The following is a 27416-nucleotide window of genomic DNA, read 5'->3' as shown; positions in this document are numbered from 1 at the left end:
GTTTACACGCCGGCCGCGATTGATCCGCCTCCTTTTATGACGCGGCGCTCTGTAGCCGACGTCATGACGACTATCCGTTCCGGCCTGTCAATCAAACCCCGAGCAACGAATCAGGACTCGTCGGGGGTGGGATCATCAATTTAGAACCAGGGTATAAAATAGGGTTTTGTGTATTGGTTCATTGCCCTGTCGTGGTTCTAGCTAGTCTAGTCACTCAGTGCTCTTATTACTGTTTGTCTCTTTGGTTCTGACCCGGCTTGTATTGTTCTACTCTGCTTATCTCTATTATCCTTTTGACTCGGCTTGTCTCTCGCTTACCTGTCCTCTCGTTCCCTCGACCTCGGCTTGTCTCTAGACCATTCTTTGCTTATTCCTTACGTTAGTCTGGCCATTCTAAGGTTCGGTATACGTACCTAGCTCCTGTTTGTACTCTGCGTGTTGGATCCCAGTCCCGATCCTGACAGGAGGTTGGTGAATGTTCTATGGGTTTGTAAGGAAATATAAATATTGGTGAACGTTCTAGAGGATTATACAGAAAGTTTTAAAGGTTGATAAAAGTCCTGGAAGATTGTTAGTAATAATATGGATAGTTGTAAAAGCCCTGGAGGATTTCAAGCAAAGACTGGTGAAAGCTGTGGAGGCAAATGAAAGTTCTTGAGGATTGTGAGGAAATTTGAAGAGTCTGGTGAATGTTCTGGAAGATTGCAAACAATAATATAAATTGGTGAAAGTTCTGGAGGCTGTAAGGAAAAATATAGAGGATGATGTGGTAGATTGCTGGTTGTTAGTGTGCGATAGTAAGGGGAATAATGAGAAACGCATGCTGTTATCAGAACAGAGGAGGGACTGGGAGAACGTGGTAGAAAAGGGTTTGTCTTGCTTAAGTGATTTTAGTACATGGAAAGCAATAAGCACACAGCTCAGATCAAATCACCATGACAACATGACCAGAAAAAAATGTGTGAACAAGATTTTACTTGCTATTTTAATTAACCTATTATTTTCCTAAACCGATACTTTAACCTCGTTATTACTTATTGCCCTGGCCGGCATTGAACATGTCGAACCCATTATTTGAGGTTTTGTGATCACTGTACGTTCACTTATTGGTCAGATACTGTGCTTGATTAAACCCATTAGGGCCTGAGCCATATATAGTCCATTTAAATGTGTTGCGTAACCCGTCTAGAATTAGTGTCATACTATGCTGATATAGCCATTACTGACGTATGCCCTGTCTGCGTCTCTCAGTTATTAATATAAATATAGTAGATTCATGAATAGTTAGCCTGGACAATGTGATAGCAATAATTCTATTTAGCAGTAATCATTATCATACATACACAGCATCACCAAGAGCTGGCAGAAGTATGGCTATTTCTTCTCATTATAGCTGTTGCCCCCCACCTCCCCCCAAAAAAAAAGGATTTGGTCACAAACCAAGAGAAAAGTTAAAAACACACAGCAAACACAAATTCCTTAGTTACAGATTTTCCCAGTGAAAATAGCAGATATTCATACCTTCCAAGTGTCCCTACTTAGGAGGAACAGCCCCTATATTAGGCCCAAAATCCCTCTGTTCCTCTTTTCTATCCTAATGCTAATTGCTTTTTTCTAGGAGCTCCATATTGTTGGTGTGTCTCAGTGTGTAACAGGGATCCACACCAATAATACTCCCAATAAAATGCATTGTCCTTCTAAATTACATTTTAGTAAGTCATTTAAGATTTCTCAGAGCCCTCACCCATGTCTCCACTCCCACTCCTACAATTAAAGTGTCCCTCTTTGTCCATTTGAAATTTTTGGCAGGTATATGAATTTGAAAAAGTGATCAAGAGTCTCATAGTTGCAGAATTATTATGATTATATTAATATATCTGCATTAAATAAAAAGGTATTAGACCCAGATACTACGCGTTTCGCTCGTGTTTTCTTTATACCTTTTTATTATGATTATTTTACTCGTTCTCAATACTTTGTTCTAAGCTCTATGTAGCATGGTGCGCCTGCGCTATTTGGATCCATAATAAAGGTTTTCATCCTTATCTTACAATCTTGAAAATGTCACTGTTATGATCAGCATGTTTTAGCACTACTATCACATTGTGCACGCGTTTCATATGCCATATATTTGCTCTCTTATATGTTGTATTGCGCTTGCTTTAGCTGTTGTGGCATTGCAAGTCTGCGTGTGATTTGTCTCCTCACAGCAGAAATTACAGAAAAAAGATACAATAGCAGCCATATTCACTAAAGTGTGAATTGGTGGGAAGTAAAGTGATTTTCAAATGTGACAAAAGCTTAACAGAAAACATTGCTGGCTTGTCGAATTTTTCTAATTTGGCTTCTTAGGCACAAAACGTTACAATCTGGATTCCAAACAATTTACACATTAGTGAATAACACAAAAACACAGTAATCTGTCTCCAGATTTATATATATTAAACTCTTATATAGTTAACTCGGCTGTGCTACATATCGTTTAACAATGTGGTTTAGTTTTTTGAAAAATTAAATTAAGAGAGAATTGTCAGAAACTCAAAGTGAATTTAAGTGAATTCAAATTTGATGCCAAAATAGCAAAGCTAGAAGCATACTGTGCTATGGAGCTCTGTGATACACTCACACTGCATATTACTGTGAGTTTTGTTGCTATGAAGCTCTGTGATACACTCACACACTCTGAATATTACTGTGAGTTTTATTTGCTATGGAGCTCTGTGATACACTCACACTGCATATTACTGTGAGTTTTGTTGCTATGAAGCTCTGTGATACACTCACACACTCTGAATATTACTGTGAGTTTTATTTGCTATGGAGCTCTGTGACACACTCACACTGCATATTACTGTGAGTTTTATTTGCTATGGAGCTCTGTGATACACTCATACACACTGCATGTTACTGTGAGTTTTATTTGCTATGGAGCTCTGTGACACACTCACACTGCATATTACTGTGAGTTTTATTTGCTATGGAGCTCTGTGATACACTCATACACACTGCATGTTACTGTGAGTTTTATTTGCTATGGAGCTCTGTGACACACTCACACTGCATATTACTGTGAGTTTTATTTGCTATGGAGCTCTGTGACACACTCACACTGCATATTACTGTGAGTTTTATTTGCTATGGAGCTCTGTGACACACACACTGCATATTACTGTGAGTTTTATTTGCTATGGAGCTCTGTGATACACTCATACACTCTGCATATTACTGTAGATTGTATTGTTGTGTTTCTCTGTAATACATGTATTCACACTGTACATTTATGTGTGTATTTAAATGTCTTGTTGCTCACAAAATGAATTTATAGAATAGTATAACAACAGGTAGGAAGCACGTACAGACAGATTTGGGACTAAAAATAAGTAAAACTTATAAGACTCATACATTTAAGAATGATGGGTGGTTTAAGTTGGGTTTATTCCTGGAATGCCATCACAGTCTATAGACTATGAATATACCCAGCAGGTAATCTATCTACCCAGAAGCATCCTGAAGACTGATAGTGACATCAGAGTTAAACATTAACTCTGCAATACTTAGCAATGTCTGGCAGCCGCATGGTTTGTCTTGTAAAGAGCTGGCGAGAAGACAGATGAGTTACAGTGGAGGCTGATCATTAACCCTGTCACATGTACAAATAGCTGCTACACATGGAGACTGTGAATTTAGGACATGGGACAAAACTATGTATATATCACCTGATGTGCTATTATTTCAAGAATTGTTTAAGTCCTTTATATTGCGCATGCATTAAAACCTGTAATTCAGTGACTGACACTCTGAGTCCCTGGGTCCCTAATATCAGGCAGCACCCCAATATATACCTGTGCATGTCACTGCCTGACTGAGATTAGTAGGAGTTATACTATTGGGCAGTAGTTGATATTTGCAGCAGCCTCTATTAATGAAGTTCTTCTCCTGATACTGATAGACCAGAAGAGGAGCTAGTTACAAGCATAAGCAACCTTCGGCACTGTAGATGTTTTGGACCACACCTTCCATGATGCTTTGCCAGCATTATGTGTGTAAGAGCTTTATGGGGGATGTAGTCCACAACATCTGGAGTGCCGAAGGTTGCTTATGCTTGTAACTAGCTCCTCTTCTGGTCTATCAGTATCAGGAGAAGAATTTCATTAATAGAGGCTGCTGCAAATATCAACTACTGCTCAATAGTATAGAGGCTGTAGAGGCTGAAACTGCTATGTTTACAGCAGGCAGGGTTAACCCTAGCTGGACCTGGCATCCAGACCACTTCATTAAACTAAAGTGGTCTGGTTGCCTATAGTGGTCCTTTAAATTAGAGATGCAAAAAGAGAAGTCCTGCGCTCACTCCCATCACTACTGGGCCTGCAGCAATGACTACAGTACACATCAGCCCCAATATATCTCTCCTTAATCCCTATGTTAATATACATAGGGATTAAGGAGAGAGCGCAGGTAACTTTTTCTTTTCTTCGTTTTTTACTATATATTGGGGCTGATGTGTACTGTAGTCATTGCTGCCGGCCCAGTAGTGATGGGAGTGAGTGCAAGACTTCTCTTTTTGTATTTTTATTTACTTTGTATCACACAGCCTGGTTACAATGCTGCCGCCCATCCCATATGTTCCCTATTAAGGGTTAATAAGTATATAGGGGTGAATATTATTATTATTATGATATTTATAGAGCGCCATCAAATTCCACAGCGCTTTACAATGGGTGGACGAACAGACATGTAGTTGTAACCAGACAAGTTGGACACACAGGAACAGAGAGGTTGAGGGCCCTGCTCAATGAGCTTACATGCTAGAGGGAGTGAGGTAAAATGACACAAAAAGGTAAGGATAGTATTAGACTAGTGATAGTTGCAGAAGAGGAATAAGTTGGGAGCTATTAACAGTTTAATTGATAGGCTTTTATGAAGAAGTGGGTTTTTAACGATTTTTTTGAAGGAGTGGAGACTGGGTGAGCATCTAACGGAGGAGGGAAGCGAGTTCCACAGGAACGGTGCAGCCCTTGAGAAATCTTGAAGGCGAGCATCAGAGGTGGGAGTACGGACAGAAGATAGACGTAAGTCTTCAGCAGATCGTAGGGGCCTAGACGGGACATACTTGTGTATAAGGGAGGATAGATAGATGGGAGCAGCATTATGTAGAGATTTGAAAGCAAGAAACTGAATTTTAAATTGAGCTCTATATTTTATAGGAAGCCAATGTAGGGACTGACAGAAGGGTGAGGCATGGAAGGTGCGGGCGGACAGGAAGATGAGCCTCACCGCCGCATTCATTATGGACTGTAACGGCGCAAGTTGGGAGCACGTAAGACCACTGAGAAGCAGATTACAGTAGTCAAGGCGAGAAAGGACAGTGGAATGGACCAACACCTTAGTCGCATCTGGCGTTAAGTAGGGGCGGATGTGCGCAATGTTTTTGAGATGGAAATGACAGGATTTGGCGATAGATTGAACATGAGGCTTGAAGGAGAGGTCGGAGTCAAAGAGAACACCTAGGAAGCGAGCCTGCATGGTTGAGCTGATGGTAGCACCGTTGACTTGGAGGGAGACAGACACAGGAGTAACAACACTTGAGGGAGGAAAGACCAGAATTTCAGTTTTGGTCAAGTTTAGTTTAAGGAAGTGGGCAGCCATCCAGTTAGAAACAGCGGAGAGGCAGTCAGAGACACTAGTCAAGAGGGACGGGGAGAGATCAGGATAGGACAGGTAGATTTGCGTGTCATCTGCGTAGAAATGATATTGGCAGCCAAAGGAGCTAATGAGTTTACCAAGGGAGGCAGTATAGATGGAGAACAGTAGGGGACCAAGGACTGAACCTTGGGGGACACCAACAGAGAGGAGTTGGGGAGAAGAAACAGAGCCAGAGAAAGAAACACTGAAAGAGTGCTGGGAGAGGTAGGAGGAGCACCAGGAGAGAGCAATATCTTGTAGACCGATATTGCAGAGGATGAGAAGAAGCTGTTGATGATCGACAGTGTCAAAAGCCGCAGACAGGTCAAGGAGAATTAGGATAGAGTAGTGACCACGAGATTTTGAAGCGAGTAGCGAGTGTATATAAAAAAATACCCCTCTCTGTCTCATTAGAGATATCTTTGCAAGAAGCTCAAGGAAGCAGGCTGAAGGGTCAGTGTTAGGACCCGCTTAGGGGGGTCTACCTTGATGTTGGCAGGCGGGCATTCCCTCCAATGGCCATTGGAACAACTAAATGACCTCCATTTGTCTAAATACGCAAAGGGATTAAGGAGAGAGCGCAGGTAACTTTTTCTTTTCTTGGATTTTTACTATATATTGGGGCTGATGTGTACTGTGGTCCTTGCTGCCGGACCAGTAGTGATGGGAGTGAGTGCAGGACTTCTCTTTTTGTATTTGTATTTACTTTGTATTACACAGCCTGGTTACAATGCTGCCGCCCATCCCATGTGTTCCCTATTAAGGGTTAATAAGTATATAGGGGTGTATATAAAAAATACCCCTCTCTGTCTCATTAGAGATATCTTTGCCAGAAGCTCAAGGAAGCAGGCTGAAGGGTCAGTGTAGGACCCGCTTAGGGGGGTCTGCGTTGACGTTGGCAGGTGGGCATTCCCTCCAATGGCCATTGGAGCAACTAAATGTCCTCCATTTGTCTAAATATACAAGGGGATTAAGGAGAGAGCGCAGGTAACTTTTTCTTTTCTTCGGTTTTTACTTTAAATTAGAGGGGCAAAGGTTTAAAAATAATATCAGGAAGTATTACTTTTCTGAGAGGGTAGTGGATTTATGGAATAGCCTTCCAGCTACAGTGGCAGAGGTTAACACAGTGAGGGAGTTTAAGCATGCGTGGGATAGGCATAAGGCCAGGGACTAATAAAAGTATTTAGAAAATTGGGCAGACTAGATGGGCCGAATGGTTCTTATCTGCCGTCACATTCTATGTTTCTATGTAAGTACCTGAGACTTGTGGAAAAAAACACTTGTTCATTTTCCAACAGCTACTGTATCACAGGATCAGTTAGATCGCAGAATGCTAACACGGGTGGTTACGTGTTTTCTTCATACGTGATAACCAGTTATTATTAACAGCCTGAGGGTTTAGTATACATCATCTATTTACATTGCTTTTTTGTCTTTTGGCTTAGTAAACGTGAATTGTTTGTATTCTGTCAGAACCTGCGAATTCTGTGTAGTACGAAAAACGTGTGGATAATGTGCCGTGCCAGATATGGCGTTCTGTATACAACTGCAGGTTTTGTGTGTCGAGGAAAGCTATTCTTAGTAAAACCCAGCGATTACATAATCTGTGCCTCAAATGTTCTTCTCGGTCTGCACATCTATTAAAAGCAATCATCAGTATCTCGTAGTGCTATACTAACTGAACTGAAACATAGATTCTGATAATAGGGATCAAACGTGGAGAAACACGGGAAAGCAGTCAGATTTACTAAAGCGCAAACTGTTAGGATTTTAAAGTCAATTTAGCATTATTAGGCCCAAACTGCTTGGCTGAAAACAGAGCCGATTCGAAGAATTTTCTCAGTTCAACTACTGTGCCCTGAAAGTTTAAATTCTCTATCCACACTCTCGTTAATAGCCCTAACAGTGTTTGCATATAGGAGACACATTCTGGGAGCATATCCACGACACTAGTTAATATGTAGAATTGAATATAGATTAAATATTATTAGTCAAATTGGGAAAAAAATCAGCTACTGTGCCAGCCTGGCTCTTGTTTCCTAAAATATGCAGTTCCCTTGTCAGATCTGTACAATTCTCAGCTTAGTGAATACATTCCGATGCAAGAACTATGATTATACACAGCAGATTATCTATCCAGGAGCATCGTGAAGACTGATAGTGACATCAGAGTTAAACATTAACTCTGCAACACTTAGCAATGTCTGGCAGCCTCATGGTTTGTCTTGTAAAGAGCTGGCGAGAAGACAGATGGGTGTCAGCGGAGACTGATCATTAACCCTGTCACACGTACGAATGGCTGCTCTGCCTAGGGATACTAACAATAATATATGCAGACTTACAGTACAGGAATCTGTCAATATTCACAGAGACAATTAAAATGATTAGGTGGACGGCATGATGTTATTATGCTCTAAGATAACTTTAGAAACATTGTACAAGAAACTCTTAGGAAACCTCAAATTCTGCTTTTATGTTTCTTTGATGTAGCGGTAATTTTGCCAAATCATTACCAATAGCTCAGTTGAAAAATACCATATTTAAGGCAAAGGCAAAGGAAAGGGTTTTTTTTACTGTAAGAACAATCAGGATGTGGAATTCTCTGCCTGAAGAAGTGGTTTTATCAGAGTCCATACAGATGTTCAAACAGCTACTAGATGCATACTTGCAAAAACAGAATATTAAAGGATATAATCTTTCAATGTAGGGTAATAACTGCTTGATCCAAGGATAAATCTGACTGCCATTCTGGGGTCAAGAAGGATTTTTTTGTCGTAGCTTGTTGCAAAATTGGAAGTGCTTCAAACTGTTTTTTTTTTTTCCTTCTTTTGGATCAACAGCAAAAAAACAAATGTGAGGAAGGATGAACTTGATGGACGCAAGTCTCTTTTCAGCCTATGTAACTATGTAACTATGTAACCCACTGATTAGGTACAACCGCTCACAGTGACAAACCTGAGAACAAAATGACTCCTTTATGCTTTATTATTGACCCGTACAGAATGCCTGTATAATTTAATTAACATTGCACTGATATATGAAACATAATATTTGAGAGTGTGTTGCTATACACGGTCATGGTGAATACATGTAAATACTACCCTGAAGTTATGTAGAATGGAAACCCTGTAGGTATAAAGGAGAACATGTAGTATATGAGTGGTAAATACTATACCTGTATAAGTAATATGTGTTCTGGAAAACATGTTGGATCTGGAAAGCGTAGCATCAAGGGATTGTGGGTGCCAGACCACCCAACCTTAGCAGATCTGTTATTGGGAGATGGTCAATGGATTCTCCCATAAAGGAGACTCCACAAATGCTGAGCACTACTAAGGAACTTGCATATGGGCTTCAAGAAACTCACTTTTGTGAATTTAGAGATAGTCACTTTTGAGCTTTTTGTTCTATATGACAAGTTTTTTTTGTTTTGCTAATATTTTTTTTTTTATTGTGCAGTTTTACATAACAGCCAGCAGCCACCAGGGCAGGAATTGATTGAATGCCATGGAGATCAGCAATGGAGGCAGGGCCTTCGGCAGAATCTTTTTAAGCAGAAAACACCGGTGTCCAGCCAGGTGAGGTTAGTTGAAGACCACAGAAGACAGAGCTGGACTGAGAGAGAGGATAAGTGTTTCTATGTCAGGGGTCAAGTCCTGGGGAATAAAGTGTGGGAACTCTCCCAAGATTCCCTCTCCCCCCCCAAAAAAATAATAAAATACACTTGTGTATTCATGTATATACACACAGGCATGCAAACACAGAGACACACATATACATATACGCCTGCACACACACACACTCAGACACACGCACATACTCACACACATACATTCACAGAGACACACACATACATTCACATACACATTCATTCACAGACACACACACAGACACACACACACTCACAGAACACATACATACACTCAGACACACACACTTACAGACACACACATACTCAGACACATACACTCACAGACACTCACACTCAGTCACAGACACACACACACACTCAGACACACACATGCATTCACAGACACACACATGCATTCACAGACACATACACATTCACAGACACACACACATTCACAGACACACACACTTACATTCAGTCACACACACACATACATTCACAGACACACACATACATTCACAGACACACACATACATTCACAGACACACACACACATACATTCACAGATACTCAGACACTCACACACACACACAGACATTGTTTGTTTGTTTTTCAACTAAAAAATGTCCACCCAGCATCCCTACCTGTAGAGCTGGCGTGGACGTGTTCCTGGGGTCTAGTGGTGCGGGCGGCTCTCTCTCTGTCACACGCGGCGAGGGAGCTGTGTCCTCTCTGCTCCCTCGCGCCGCGCAGGCTGTCTGCTGATGCTGGGAGCCGGAATATGACGTCATATTCCGGCTCCCAGCATCAGCAAACGGCGCGCGCCGCGTGTGACAGAGAGAGAGACGCCCGCTGGGGGGGGGTCCAGCAGGTGGCCATTAGGCCACCTCTGGGCCCCCCCATGACAGGGGGAACACGGGGGCATTTGGGAGCGGCATGAGTCCTGCAGCAACAGCGGGAACGGCGTTCCTGCTCAAAAGAAAGTGCAGGAACGCTGTTCCCACGCGTTCCTGCAGGACTCGAGCCCTGTTCTATGTGTGTCAGTTTTTGTGTGTGTCAGTGTATGTATCTGTGTATGTGTGTCAGTATATGCATCTGTGCCAGTATTTGTGTGTGTCAGTGTATTTATCTGTGCATGTGTTTCAGCGTTTGTGTGTGTCAGCGTATGGACCTGTGCATGTGTGTTGTGTATCTTTGCATGTGTGTCAGTGTTTGTGGAGCTGTGTGCGGGAATCTGTACATGCATGTCAATATGTGTCTTTGTAACTGTGTATGTGTGTCAATTTGTGTGTATATCTCTCTCAGTGTAACTTTTTGTATATATGTCTGTGGGGATCTAAGTGTTAGTGTGTTTCTGTGTGGAAATGCATGTGTATTTGTGAATATACCTATGCATGCAAACACTAATATTACACACAAACACACTCCTGCATTCAAACGGCAACACTGTACACTAAAACAGTCCTTCATTCAAACGCCAGCATTGTACACAAACACACCCCTGCATTCACATGCCAACATAACAGACAAATACAACTCTGCTTTCATTCACTACATAAAAATTGCATTCAAACACCACTACCACACACGCACTACTCAGGGCTGTATTTACTGCGAGGCTAACAAGGCATTTGCCTTTGGCTTTCCAGGGGGCAGCAAAAAATGCTGCACCCAAATGCCCAGGCAAATGGCTTGTTAGCCTCGTTTTAAGGGGGCCCAAGAGCTGGCCGGCAGGCCACCTTTGGGCTCCCCTGGGGCGGGTGGCCAGTTCTGTCCCTCGCGCGCCAGTTCTGTCCCTCATGGCATTACTCTGTGGCGCGTGAGTGAGCTGAGCAAGAAGAGCTCAGCTCCCTCACTTACTGCTTTTCCTGCCAGCCTGCCCGTCTTCCTGCCTGCCCAGCAGCACCATCAGCCAGCCCAGCAGCCCCACTGAACCCCAGGTAAAAAAAATCCAGCCAGCTCTCTCAAAACTAGGGAGGCTGGGTAGATTTAAATTGGCAGTCACACTTTGCATATGATTCCTACATCCATTCTGTCAGTCGTTACATATGCATGCACACTCACAGTAGCCCTTTCCATCCTCTTTTCGATGCTCCTGTGATATCATTTTGATATCATTTTAAAACAGCCAGTATTTTAGTTCTGTGCTTGTAGGCAGAGCATGATTTATAGGTAGGCAAGATAATAAGCACCTTCCTACTTGTTCATTCTTCATTAGAGCACTTGTTTTAGCACCTTACAAGTGCATTATTCACAGAAAATGTTAATTGAGGCAGTAATGCAGCAATTTGGTGTCTGTATATGGCATATGAATATCAAAGGGAGGGATCAGGCTGAAGAGGGAGCTCTGTCCCCTTAGTCTCCCATCTGAAATATTAGATGTTGAATATTGATAAAAAAGTACGTTTTCCCTAGAATATGTTGTATATTCTAAACATTTATTCATTTCTTTTTTAAATAACTCCTTGTAGCTGAACACCTGGTAACCCGACCAGTTACCTCCACTATTTCTCTTCCTTCAGCTGAACAGGAACCATTTAGGATATAAAGACGACACACAGTTCTGAAGGTACAACAAACACTTTATTGGCCACACACGGCTTTTAAGCATAACCCCATGCAAGAGGTGTGACACACAGCATAACATGTCCCCTCCCAGGGTCTGCACCCTCCCCGGGAACCTAACCAAATATTGTGGTAGTGACCAAATATTGTGGCTTTGTCCCTTTGTCTCCAAAGTCCCGCCACCTAAACACAGGGTTTCCCACATCCGGTGACAGGGAGGTAACAAGGGGGGTCTTCAAGCGCAGGAAAAAGGGAATGTCCCTTTGTCTCCCAGGCACAGAGAACCGCCAGTGGGAAAAGAGCTGGTCTCTTTGTCCCAGCGGGCACCAGAAAGCCCGCCAAATGCGCCAGCGCCCCAGAAGTGTCCACACCAACCTCAGGGACACTCACAAAGGCCCCTGTCGCAAACTGCCTGCATTCACAGCACCCCTGTGTGGAAACCAGGCAAGGAAAGCATCTCCTTTCGGGATACAAATGCTCCCCCTGGGTGCCATTCGTCTATACGAAATGGCAGCCACCCAGGGTAGCATTCATTAATTACTTTCCTTGTGTTGCGAGTGCAAACGTTCTAATTGATTGTCGCAAACATTCTAATGGGGTACTGGGGAGGCCCTCGTACGCGAAACGAACAAGTTGGGAAACAATCCTGTGTGTACGAATGGCCGCCAGCTGGAGGAGTGCTCATTAATTGTTTCCCTTGCGGTTTGACACTATGTGGCGAGGTGTGAAGGTCCTAAGCCAACATTCTAAATGGGGTATCGGGGTGGTTCCCATTAGGGAGGCGAATGAACTCCCTTCGTGGATGCACTCCCGAACGGGGAGCGGGCAGAAGACACGAAAATATGGGGAAACACACATAATATCAGACAATTCATGGACCGGCAGCCGTCCCGCCACACTCATGTTTTATCTCTTTTTAAGGGAACTATTAATCTACTGCTCTTTTATTTTATTGCTTTCTACCTTTGTATTTGGTAGTGACCAAATATTGTGTGTGTGTCTGTCTGTCAGTGTGTGTGTCTGTCAGTGTGTCTGTTAGTGTGTGAGTGAGTGTGTCTCTGAGTGAGCATTTGTTTGTGAATGAGTCAGTCTGTCAGTGAATGTGTGTATGTCTGTCAGTGTGTATGTGCATGTGCGTGTATGTCTGTGAGTGAGAATGTGTGTTTGTCAGTGAATGTGGGTGTATCTGTCAGTGTGTACCTGTGAGTGTGTACATGTCTGTCAGTGAATGTGGGGGGTGTCTGTCAGTGTGTGTGTGTGTATGTCAGTGAGTGTTTGCATGTCTGTCAGTCAGTGTGTGTGTCTGTGAATGAGTGTGTGTGTCTCTCAGTGTGTGTCTGTGAGTGAGAGTGTGTGTGTGTCAGTGAGTGTGTGCATGTCTGTCGGTCGGTGTCTGTGAGTTAGTGATTGTGTTTGCCTGTCAGATTGTGTCAAATCAGTGAGTGCGTGAGTTTGTGTCTGTCAGTCAAAGTGTGTGTAAGTCTTTAAGAGGAAGAGGTGTGGCTTTGACAGGAAGGGGTGGGGCACATTTAAATTAAGGGGTGCCCAAGTTTCGTCATGCCTAGATTCAAAATACACCACTGGCACTAATGCTCCACAGTAATAATACTCCCAGTAATGTGTCTGAGTGTATAACAGAGCTCCACAGCAATGATACTCCCAGTAATGTGTCTGAGTGTATAACAGAGCTCCACAGCAATAATACTCCCAGTAATGTGTCTGAGTGTATAACAGAGCCCCACAGCAATAATACTCCCAGTAATGTGTCTTAGTGTATAACAGAGCTCCACAGCAATAATGCTCCCAGTAATGTGTCTTAGTGTATAACAGAGCCCTACAGCAATAATACTCCCAGTAATGTGTCTTAGTCTGTAACAGAGCTCTACAGCAATAATACTCCCAGTAATGTGTCTGAGTGTATAACAGAGCTCCACAGCAGTAATACTCCCAGTAACGTGTCTGTGTGTATAACAGAGCTCCACAGCAATAATACTTCCAGTAATGTGTCTGAGTGTATAACAGAGCTCCACAGCAATAATACTTCCAGTAATGTGTCTGAGTGTGTAACAGAGCTCCACAGCAATGATACTCCCAGTAATGTGTGTTTAAACTACAATAAATGTGTTTAGAAATCAGTCTGTGTAAATAAGCTACATTGTTCTTCTAAAATACATTATTATAAATGTTACCCAACATTTCTCAGAACAGCCCCACCCCTGGCCACATCCCCAGTCACACCACTGAAATGAAAATGTCTTAGTCTATTTGAAATGTTGGGAGGCATTGTTGAGGGTTATTTTTCAATATTGATAAAATAAAGTGACATAGCCCGGCTGAATGTGTCACAGTCCTATGGCTAAGCTCCCAGTGACATAACGGAGAGAGTGATAAACTACTTCTCCGGTTAACCATTTACCGTGTCAGAGAGAGACTGAGAGGGCATGCCACCTCTCACACTGTACGTACTGACCACGTGGACATCTCAGCTGTGTAAAGGGCAGTCCTGCAAACGGTGTCAGTCTGGGTGCTTTCACAACCGTGGGAAAAACATGGCCGAAAACAGGGAACGAGTATTTTGTCTGCAAGCTCTCCGCAGTGTGCCCATGCAGTAATGGCCGGAATGTATTGATGCCCAGCGTTCTTTTATACTAATGCACAGCCATGGTGCACTGACAAATCAAAAGGGTATATTTATTATCATACTGATTTTCTCTCATTGGGACGTACATGACTGACTGTTAAGTAACCAGGTGTAGATGTATGTCTATTAACCCAACCTCTGCTATTGCACACATTAAAAATGTTACACAACATACTGTGAGGTCACAGGTCAGCTTTAGGTATCATTTTATATTTCAATATAAATGTATCTGCCTTTAACTGTCCTGGCTATATTAGTAAGTGCTGTGTTATTTGGATTATACAGTGTTTCTCGTAGTTACTGTATGTCCTGTATCCAGAGAGCAGGCAGATCATAGAGCTGGGATCCCAGGTTAAACATTAAGCCTGATCTCTGCAGGAGGTTTCAGAACACACAGTTGAATGGGGAGAGTGAGAGATGGATAGGGGGCACTGGATTAAAGTTTAACCCTGTCACTTTGGACCAGGAGACTGACTGTAACAGAGGGCAATGTTTGGGACAAGGTATCGGGAAGATGGATTGATGCTAATCATGAAATCCATCAACATATCCAGGATGTACAGGAACAGAACCCATAATTAGTGTATAGACAGATAGAAATAAGGAGGAATGTTGGGCCAACTCTAAATTAGAACAAACTCTAAACTTGAAGTATTCATTCTTAAAATAAATCTGTTGTTTTACAAAAGAGTGCTTGCATTTAATTGGAATGAGTCTAATTCTTGGTTATGACATCACTGTGTAAGTGCAATGGTTCTGAGTGTGTTTCGCCATATATTGACCTAAATGAACATGGCACTAGTTGGTGGATCATTCTCCATTGGTAAATAAAGCCCAGTGTAGTATTTAGCTCTGAATATATAATATGTAAATAGTACATTAGCCCATTTATGAGACTCACACCAGTGTCAGGCTCCCCATTGCTCTGAAATACCATATTGCGTCAGTTAACCAATGACTAACAGGTATAACAGCAGTGATGTAATAATAATCCACTGGTAGAATATTGTAACATGTTATAACTGTAATACAATAGTAATATCGCCTTGGAGCTGTATATGAGGACACCAGAGACCAAGTGCACAGGAAGCACACAGCTCACCTCCCAGCATTCAATGTCAAACACAATCTACCCACCAAGCAGCCGTTTTACACTGTACGGATTTATTTCTGCTGTCAGGTACACGTGGTTAACTAGCTGTGTAGGTAACCGGTATGATCATATTTGGCATTAGCCGTGTGGGTAACCGGTATGATCATATTTGTTATTAGCCGTGTGGGTAACCGGTATGATCATATTTGGCATTAGCCATGTGGGTAACCGGTATGATCATATTTGTTATTAGCCATGTAGGTAACCGGTATGATCATATTTGTTATTAGCTGTGTAGGTAACCGGTATGATCATATTTGGCATTAGCCCTGTAGGTAACCGGTATGATCATATTTGGCATTAGCCGTGTGGGTAACCGGTATGATCATATTTGTTATTAGCCATGTAGGTAACCGGTATGATCATATTTGGCATTAGCCGTGTGGGTAACCGGTATGATCATATTTGTTATTAGCCATGTAGGTAACCGGTATGATCATATTTGGCATTAGCCCTGTGGGTAACCGGTATGATCATATTTGTTATTAGCCATGTAGGTAACCGGTATGATCATATTTGGCATTAGCCGTGTGGGTAACCGGTATGATCATATTTGTTATTAGCCCTGTAGGTAACCGGTATGATCATATTTGTTATTAGCCATGTAGGTAACCGGTATGATCATATTTGGCATTAGCCCTGTAGGTAACCGGTATGATCATATTTGTTATTAGCCATGTAGGTAACCGGTATGATCATATTTGTTATTAGCCGTGTAGGTAACCGGTATGATTATATTTGGCATTAGCCATGTAGGTAACCGGTATGATCATATTTGGCATTAGCCGTGTAGGTAACCGGTATGATCATATTTGGCATTAGCCGTGTAGGTAACCGGTATGATCATATTTGGCATTAGCCGTGTGGGTAACCGGTATGATCATATTTGGCATCAGCCGTGTGGGTAACCAGTATGATCATATTTGTTATTAGCCGTGTGGGTAACCGGTATGATCATATTTGTTATTAGCTGTGTAGGTAACCGGTATGATCATATTTGGCATTAGCCGTGTGGGTAACCGGTATGATCATATTTGTTATTGGCCGTGTAGGTAACCAGTATGATCATATTTGTTATTAGCCGTGTAGGTAACCGGTATGATCATATTTGGCATTAGCCGTGTGGGTAACCGGTATGATCATATTTGGCATTAGCCGTGTGGGTAACCGGTATGATCATATTTGGCATTAGCCGTGTGGGTAACCGGTATGATCATATTTGTTATTAGCCGTGTAGGTAACCGGTATGATTATATTTGGCATTAGCCATGTGGGTAACCGGTATGATCATATTTGTAATTAGCCGTGTAGGTAACCGGTATGATTATATTTGGCATTAGCCATGTGGGTAACCGGTATGATCATATTTGTTATAAGCCGTGTAGGTAACCGGTATGATCATATTTGGCATTAGTCGTTTAGGTAACCGGTATGATCATATTTGTTATAAGCCGTGTAGGTAACCGGTATGATCATATTTGTTATAAGCCGTGTAGGTAACCGGTATGAACATATTTGTTATTAGCCGTGTAGGTTACCAGTATGATCATATTTGTTATTAGCTGTGTAGGTAACCAGTATGATCATATTTGTTATTAGCTGTGTAGGTAACCGGTATGATCATATTTGGCATTAGCCGTGTGGGTTACCAGTATGATCATATTTGTTATTAGCCGTGTAGGTAACCAGTATGATCATATTTGTTATTAGCCGTGTAGGTAACCGGTATGATCATATTTGGCATTAGCCGTGTAGTTAATCGATATAATCATATTTGGCATTAGCCGTGTGGGTAACCGGTATGATTATATTTGGCATTAGCCGTGTAGTTAATCGGTATGATCATATTTGGCATTAGCCGTGTGGGTAACCGGTATGATTATATTTGGCATTAGCCATGTAGGTAACCGGTATGATCATATTTGGCATTAGCCGTGTGGGTAACCGGTATGATCATATTTGGCATTAGCCGTGTAGTTAATCGGTATGATTATATTTGGCATTAGCCGTGTGGGTAACCGGTATGATCACATTTGGCATTACCACAGATGTAATTATCAATTATTAAGGTTTTTTGTGTATCCGGCATTAGCCGTGTTGGTATCCTGTATGAATATATCTAACAATTCTACTTATCTATATCTAACAATAGCCGTAATTATTTTAATTTGAATATATCTGAAGCTTCCAGGCTGGAGGCATTGTATAAGTAAGTCCTGCATTATTTGGATTATGCAGTGTTTCTCGTAGTTACTGTATGTCCTGTATCCAGAGAGCAGGCAGATCATAGAGCTGGGATCCCAGGTTAAACATTAAGCCTGATCTCTGCAGGAGGTTTCAGAACACACAGTTGAATGGGGAGAGTGAGAGATGGATAGGGGGCACTGGATTAAAGTTTAACCCTGTCACTTTGGACCAGGAGACTGACTGTAACAGAGGGCAATGTTTGGGACAAGGTATCGGGAAGATGGATTGATGCTAATCATGAAATCCATCAACATATCCAGGATGTACAGGAACAGAACCCATAATTGGAGAAATGTTCTAAATGGCTCATCAATTACTGAGCCATAACATCTACTAGTGGTTCATAACCATTCTTGACAGGACACAAATGACCTAAACGGAATTATCCCTGAAACCCATTCTCCTGTTATAAAATTAAAAAACTCCGCAAACGGATACTGGAAATATAAAAATTGAACTTTTACTTAACATTCTGGCAAGAGATGGGGTTTAATATAATATATCATATATAGCACCTTCATCTTGCCCATTTAAAGGGCTCTCCCTTGCTCTGACGCTACAAACTAGAACGTTCTCGGCATCTACTTAGCATTTGGTAAATATTAGATTTGTGGACAGCGAGAATATTTGTTTCAGTCAAACCATTTAAAAAAAAACCATATATATATTTTTGGGGACGGACGAATTTCACCCATTTGTCGGCCTGGCTGTATAGAATTCTGGTACTAAAACGTGATCAGAAATTAATTGGATTAACCAAAAGGGCACAGAAATGGGCCAATCAGTGTACAGCAAAATATGTCCATAATGTAATATTATGTATTTCTTTTCAGTACACTGAGAGGAGCGTTTTTGAGCCATGTGGTTCACATATCAAGTCAGAAAAATAAACCAATAAAGGGAAAAAGTTGTATTTATTAATTCTATAATTAATAAATAAAAATATGGATTTTTTTTACCGCTCCTTCTTTTTAGCTCTGTTGTTCACTTCACACTTGATCTGAATAAAATCCACATTTAGTGACTGACCCTAACCATCGATCATCTTTTTTTCCCATCAACCATCTCTTTTTTTGGACTCACGGACAGGAATAGAAACATAGAAACATAGAATGTGACGGCAGATAAGAGCCATTCGGCCCATCTAGTCTGCCCAATTTTCTAAATACTTTCATTAGTCCCTGGCCTTATCTTATAGTTAGGATAGCCTTATGTCTATCCCACGCATGCTTAAACTCCTTTACTGTGTTAGGAATCAGAATCACCAATCACGAATCGGGTGAATTGCAGTTCGGAACAAAACAAATCTCGAAGTCTAATAAACATAATGAACATGACATACCTGTTCCAGCAAGATGGACCCTCTCAGGCTTTAATCACATTGAAGCCATTTATATTAACCTGCTTGGAACCAAATCTTTGCTTCTAAGTGTATAAGCAAACCAATAGAAAATAAATCTTTTATTCACACATATTTATATACAATGATTGTCAAAAGTAAATTCTACTGAATTGAGTTATTTTTAATGAAAAAGAAATGGTTACCCATTAGATTGGTTACTTCAGTCTAAAGTCCTAATCAGTCTTAATGTCACTCGGAGTTAGAAATCTGTACCAACAATAAAAGTGTCCTTTTTAGATGTTGTCCGAGTTAACAGGGCTGGAAACCTAATTACATTGGTCATTAGTGAAGGTCTATAATTACTTTAAATATAGGTAGCATAGGCTCCTGTTTCGCATCCCTCTCCACAAGTGAGCAGAAAATATCTAAACATGCTCCATTAGACCTGGAAATCGGGCAGTCTGTGATTAGCTGAAGGTCAATCTTTAAGATGTATCACCAGAACGAAGGTGGTGTCTGTAGCTCTTGTGCCACAACCATCAAGCAATATCTGAAACTCCGGTGGTTAAATGTGGCCAGTCAGAACGACTTCCCAATCAGAAAAAGAAATTCACAGTGTTTGGTCTCCATTGAACTGTCCAATGAAAAACAAGCTTTAACCCTTAAAGGATGGGCACAATTGTCCATGTTCTGAACCAAAACAAAACCTAGAATTTGCGCTATATTTGTCTGTCCAACCGTAATTCACTTTTTTTCTATTAAGTACACCCACACTTATTATATATCATTTTATTCAAGAGAAACAGGGCTTTCATTTAACATCAAATATTTATTTATAAAACATAATTTAATATAAATAAAATCTAAAAAGTGTAGGAAATCTAGAGATTGTTATTTAAGTTCTGCATGGCATTATGACATTACCTGTGAATGTCATACTACTGTTAGATTTTACTTAAATAAAACTCACATATTTTCATGCTGTGATGTCACACAAGTACAACGATGCCCCCATATACAGGTTTGACCGTGTTTTTTGGAAAATTTCTGAGTCAAACATAGGGCTTGCCCATTTAAGTTTTTTACACATTACAATTTTCCAGGCTGGTTTGCTGGGCCTATGTTGCCTTTGAGACTGTATGGCAGTCCAGGAATGGAAATTATCTAAGGAAACAATTAGCAAAAGTAGAAAATCCTGGGTATTCAAATGGCGTCTACTCATATATGTCTCACAAGTACAACAGTACTCTTCATGTTCAAGTTTTATTTTGGAAAGTTACAAACTCAAATATAGAGTTTGCAAATGAAATATGTTATTAAATATACACACTTATTAGGGTGGGGGTGAATAATAGGGTTATTTGTTTTTAATGTGGGTGGCTGGGGAATTGGGGACTCTTCACTGCAGGCATTGAAGGTGGGGTTCTCTTTTATATTATAATCGCTCCCACTCACTGACCTCAGTAGTCTGTCAACCCTCATTATATATTTTACTGTCCCCCACCTGATGCCCGGGAATTTCATATTTAAGGTCATAAAAGTCAGGAACTCATTACCCAACTCATGCAGCAGATTTACGTTTATTTTACTAAGCTTTTTCTCAGAATTCGTAAGACCTTAATCAACGAATATTAAGAAATTGGCTCAATTTGATGTAATACGAGTAAAGAATGAAAATAAAATATTAGGATTAATTTGAGATCTTATTCTCCATAGTAACTTTCATTTTCACCTTTCATTTTGTTAAGCCCAGGAGTGCCACCAAACCAAGTATCGGAGCCCCCTTTGGAATTTGCAGGGTTATTGGTTAGTGTTGGTTACAGACTCAAACTCCAGTAACATTAGTCTGGACTTGGATAACATTGGACGTTATCCATGCGTGTGATTCAGGCACTGATTGCAGTCTGTACATAAACACACTGTGGGCTATTGGATTCCCATCCCCTCCCACTGACAAGCTCACCCATTGTGTACCAGACATGCACCAGCTGGATTAGAGGGCACAATGAACGCCTATTCATCTCTCAATTAGTTGCACTCCTGTAACAATGTCTCATTTACATGTCTACACCAGCTCTCATCAGGGAGGAAGCTTGTTTTATGTTTCCCCCTTTATCTTACCCAAATGAAGGCACAAGAGGATTCATTCACAACCAGAGAGAGAAAATATCACATAATAATGAATGATAATGGCAAGTAGCAGGGGCTTTAGCTAGGGTGACCGTAATGTCCCCAAATAAAGATATGTCCTGCAATTATATTATAATGACACATGGAGTATGTTATATTTTTTTTTACTTAAAGGGATACTATAGACATCAACACAACTTTAGCTTAATAAAGCCGTTTTGGGGTATAAATCATGCCCCTGCAGTTTCACTGCTCAATTCACTGCCATTTAGGAGTTAAATCGCTTTTGTTTCTGTTTATGCAGCCCTAGCCACGCCTCCCCTGGCCGTGACTCATACAGCCTGCATGGGAAAAATGGTTTATGTTCAATCAGACATTTTTATCTCCTGCTCTGTAAATTTAACTGTAATTACACACAGGAGGCTCCTGTAGGGTCTAGCAAGCTATTAAAAAGACCAGGAGATACGATTTTCTAAATTAAACATAATTTGCAATAAAGGAAGTGCAAACATTAGATTACTCTTTACAGGAAGTGTTTAGGAAGGCTGTGTGTCAGGATACACTAATAAGCCCAACATGCAGAAATTAAGTAACAATAAAAGAAAACTCTAAGACGTATTACCGGGCCTTAGAACGGCCAGATTTAGCGTATAAAAGGAAAAACACAAGACAGGCTGAGGTCAAGAATACAGATATAGCATAAACGGTATGTAAGCCATAGGTCAAGGAATATAGAAGTCAGAATAGTCAGGAGCCAGGCCAAAGGTTAAGGGATACAGAGATCAGAATAGTCAGTAAGAAAGCCAAGGTCAAAATACACAAGAAACAATACCAGAAACGCACTCACAGATACAGAATGGAAACCACGACAGGGCACAGAGAAATGAAGGAGAAATGTTTAAATAGTCTAAGGTGCTCTTTGATTGGCTGCAGGGAAGCATGTGACAGTGAACGTGTGTGTGTGATGTCACACACACGTTCCAAATGGATGGGCACTAGAAGGGTTAATTATGAACCTTAAAAGGATCTATCTTGCAGCGGCCGGCGTCTCTAATGTTTACAGACCTGGCAGCTGTGTAAGGGGAGGAGTGTCTGTCAGTGAGGCCAGGGAGCGTCGCAGGAGGAGGTGCGTAATCGGCGGCATTCCCATTGCCACGTGGGAGTGCAGCCGCAACCGGATGCAACGCCGGGTCCCAGTCCTCTCTCGGGCAGTAGTGGACCCGGCGGGTGCCTTGACATAAGGTGGGTATTCAGCGGCATTCCCTTGCAATGTGTGAATGCCGCCGCAACGAAATGCGGGGTGACACTGTTTAAGTCACATGCAGGGAGGTGTGACTAGGGCTGCATAAACAATGTGATTTAACTCCTAAATGGCAGAGAATTAAGAAGTAAGACTGCGAGTCATGATCTATACACCAAAACTGCTTCATTAAACTAAAGTTGTTTTGGTGCCAATAGTATCACATTAATGTAGGCAGCAAAGGGCTCTCCTGTAGTAGGAAGAAATTAAAAGTTCTGATGTACTGATATAATGTATTCTATAATTAGTTATTTTCCTCAGTGTTCCAACATGTCCTCTTTGCTGTGACTTCATTGTATACAACACAATACAGGGGAAAACACAGGGAACATCTCCTATCAATTCACGAATAGGCAGGTCCTGCCACACAGGCCATGGACCTTACGGATCATTTAAAAATATTGATAATAACGCTCATTATTAGTGATACATGGACTCCCTTGATCCGGCTTTATGACGTCAGAGGGGACACTATGATTCTTCCCATTTAATAAATCAATTTTTACAGTTCTGTTTTCCTGGTTTGCTGTTCTGGTGTAAGGTTTGTAAGTTGATTGTCAGCTCTTTGCTCTGTGGTGGGAGCAGATACTTTATTGTCTGAAGGATTTTTGTATTTTGTAGAAAAAAACGTGGACACATGATTGTATGAGAAATACACGTTTACAAATTTGGGCCCCTATCCCATCTTCCTGGGTTTGTATTTAATTGTCCCTCTGCAGGGGATGTAAGAGAACTAAGAGAATCATTCACTTCATTATTTGATCCATGCAGAGCGTATGCTGATAGTCCCCCTGCCGTGCACCCCCGCACGGGCCCCACCTCACCATTATATTGTTATTATTCACGTTGATGGTACTCAAGTTGATGACACATTGTGATGAAAGAGTGAGATGACTTAAAAAATAATTAAAATGTACAAAGCTGGAGCTGGAGCTGATTACAATAAAGGGTTAAACTAGTGTGTGTGATGAGCGTTTTCCATTCATTTACCACCATCTGTAATTCTTCAATGTGCGTTCCGTCACTGAGCGTCAGGATCATATGTTGTGTTTTTATTTTATTTCTGTTCCTTTAAAACAAGTTCCTGCTCTGATTTTATTATTTACCACTGTGGCCTCCCTTGCCTCTATTTCTGGAATCTCACCTGCTCCTGTTTAATTACTTGCTTCTAGACATGTGCAATTCGTTTCGGTCCGAATACGAATTCGGACGAATTTCGGGCAATTCTGACATTCGGGTACTTCCGAATGTCCGAAGTGCCGAATTGCCGAATTGGCGAGGTCCCGAAGTTCCGAAATTACCGAATTTCTGAAGTGTCAAAGTGCCGAAGTTCCGAAGTGTCAAAGTGCCGAAGTGCTGAAGTTCCGAAGCACAGTATTGCCTAAGTACTAATATACTTACCCAGTGAAAGAAAAAGAATGTTACATTGTATACAATTTTTAATAAAAAGTATACAAACATAGCCAGGATTCAGCTGTAAGCATTTGCAACACTTACAACAATCAAGTAACATACATTCATATAAAATGTAAGTAACTTGGCCAGTCAATGTAATGACAGGAATGAATAAGTAGATAACTCCCTGATTCCCACGGAATTAGGGAGCTATCTACTAAAAGGCTGAAAGACCTAAATTGGTCTTTCAGCCAAATTTACTAATACTAAGTAAAGATTACTTAGTATTAGTAAATTATGCCCCTACTCGCTATACCGCGAGTAGGGGCATGTCTATTAAACAGAGAGCAGCCTCTGGCTGCTCACTGTTAAAAAAAAAAAAAAAAAAGTTCCCCCACCCGCGCTTTTAAACTAAAGGGGGGACCAATTGCCCCCCCGGACCCCACCCCTGAGCGGCGGGTGGGGGCCCTAATGTAAAATAATGGGGGGGACCTATTGTCCTCCTCCCTGGCCCCCTCAGGGGTGGGGGCCAGGAGGGAGGACATTAGGTCCCCCCCTTATTAGTATTTAGGGCCCCCACCCACCTTCCTTGAGCCTCTGGCAAAAATCTTGTTACAATGCAGCCGCCCATCCCATGTGTTCCCTATTAAGGGTTAATAATGTATAGGGGTGTATATAAAAAATACCCCTTTCTGTCTCATTAGAGATTTTTGCCAGAGGCTCAAGGAAGCAAGGTGAATGGTTAGAGTTAGGACCCACCTAGGGGGCCTGCCTTGATGTTGGCAGGTGGGCTCATCCTCTCATGGCCATTGGAGGTAACTAAAAGACCTCCATTTGTTTAAAAATACATAGGGATAAAGGAGAGAGCGCAGGTAACATGTTTTTCTTTGGTTTTTACTATGTATTGGGGCTGATGTGTACTGTAGTCATTGCAGCCGCCCAGTAGTGATTGGGAGTTGAGCGCAGGACTTTTCTTTCTGCATTTGCCTCTGTTACCAGCCTGCCTCTGTTACCAGCCTGCCTCTGTTACCAGCCTTCCACTGTTACCTGCCTGCCTCTGTTACCAACCTGCCTTTGTTACCAGCCTTCCACTGTTACCTGCCTGCCTCTGTTACCAGCCTTGCACTGTTACCTGCCTGCCTCTGTTACCAGCCTGCCTCTGTTACCAGCCTTCCACTGTTACCAACCTGCCTCTGTTACCAGCCTTCCACTGTTACCAGCCTGCCTCTGTTACCAGCCTGCCTCTGTTACCAGCCTTCCACTGTTACCAGCCTTCCACTGTTACCAACCTGCCTCTGTTACCAGCCTGCCTCTGTTACCTGCCTGCCTCTGTTACCAGCCTGCCTCTGTTACCAGCCTTCCACTGTTACCAACCTGCCTCTGTTACCAGCCTTCCACTGTTACCTGCCTGCCTCTGTTACCAGCCTTCCACTGTTACCTGCCTGCCTCTGTTACCAACCTGCCTCTGTTACCAGCCTGCCTCTGTTACCAGCCTGCCTCTGTTACCTGCCTGCCTCTGTTACCTGCCTGCCTCTGTTACCAGCCTGCCTCTGTTACCTGCCTGCCTCTGTTACCAGCCTGCCTCTGTTACCAGCCTTCCACTGTTACCAGCCTTCCACTGTTACCAACCTGCCTCTGTTACCAGCCTGCCTCTGTTACCTGCCTGCCTCTGTTACCAGCCTGCCTCTGTTACCAGCCTTCCACTGTTACCAACCTGCCTCTGTTACCAGCCTTCCACTGTTACCTGCCTGCCTCTGTTACCAGCCTTCCACTGTTACCTGCCTGCCTCTGTTACCAACCTGCCTCTGTTACCAGCCTGCCTCTGTTACCAGCCTGCCTCTGTTACCTGCCTGCCTCTGTTACCTGCCTGCCTCTGTTACCTGCCTGCCTCTGTTACCAGCCTGCCTCTGTTACCAGCCTTCCACTGTTACCAGCCTGCCTCTGTTACCAGCCTTCCACTGTTACCTGCCTGCCTCTGTTACCAGCCTTGCACTGTTACCTGCCTGCCTCTGTTACCAGCCTGCCTCTGTTACCAGCCTTCCACTGTTACCAACCTGCCTCTGTTACCAGCCTTCCACTGTTACCTGCCTGCCTCTGTTACCAGCCTTCCACTGTTACCTGCCTGCATCTGTTACCAACCTGCCTCTGTTACCAGCCTGCCTCTGTTACCAGCCTGCCTCTGTTACCTGCCTGCCTCTGTTACCAGCCTTCCACTGTTACCTGCCTGCCTCTGTTACCAGCCTGCCTCTGTAACCAGTCTGCCTTTGATACCAACCTGACTTTGTTTCAACCCTACCTGGAGATCACAGACTTTCTTTATTATTTGCAAGTATCCTGTTTTGTGGCATATTGCCTTAATTCATTTTTTTCTCAAGTTTCATAATCTGTCTAAAACCAATAAAGTCTCAAATAACAACCCTGGCCAAAGTCTCCTATCTGACCTGCTCAAGATCATGACACTGAGCGTTTTGGCCAATTTTATACAGATTACCAAAAATGCTAAATATGATTCGCAGGATCATCCTATGTATCAGATCTAAACTGGAACATTGTTTGTGGCAACAATGCTTTAACATGCTATTCATAAAATAAAATCATCGGTGACATCTTATCTGTATCACAAGTTATAAAGAAGAATACATTCAGGAGAACTTGTAATGTCTGCTGTCTGTTACCTAAATAAAATAGATCATCGATTAAAATGTATTTTACTCCCATATCAAAAAGAGAATAATTGAATCCACTGTAAAGGGGGAGCTGGGGATAGCAGACGCATTGTAGAGATAAGTATGTCTCCTACACTCCATCCATTATTACCATCAGCCAGTTGTAGAAGGCGCTCCAAAAAATCTTGCACCAGGGCCCTTTATTCATTATTTCCTTTATTGCTGCCCACAATACTATATTAACCCCACAACATGCTGTATTAACCCTATACCTGCCACACTGAATGGACACTCCACTGCCCAAATGGGCAAAAAGGTGCAAATCACTGTGTAGTAGATATGCCCCCAATGAATACAATCATGCATTTTTCACGCATGTAGCTGTTGTTATGACCTGGTGCCTTTTCCCTGGGACAGACTAACCGTTTATTCACAGGGAAGAAGACTCTGAATCTGACTCCATGCTTGTCTGATTGGATGTCTGAGAAGGAGCCAGGAGGTATGGAAGAGGAGGCAGGCATGCTCAGGTAAAAAGATACCTCCCTGGTGGTTTGATTGGCAGCTCGGGGAGTGTGTTATTTGATTAATGATATGAGAAATCAGCACTTTTCTAAGGTACCTGTGACATGGGATTGTCCTCACTCATAAAGCATTTCAGCAAGCT

Source organism: Pelobates fuscus, chromosome 6 (genome assembly GCF_036172605.1).
Source record: "Pelobates fuscus isolate aPelFus1 chromosome 6, aPelFus1.pri, whole genome shotgun sequence".
Classification (NCBI taxonomy): Eukaryota; Metazoa; Chordata; class Amphibia; order Anura; family Pelobatidae; genus Pelobates; species Pelobates fuscus.
The sequence above is the reverse complement of the archived record's forward strand: the minus strand, read 5'-3'. Positions refer to the sequence as shown.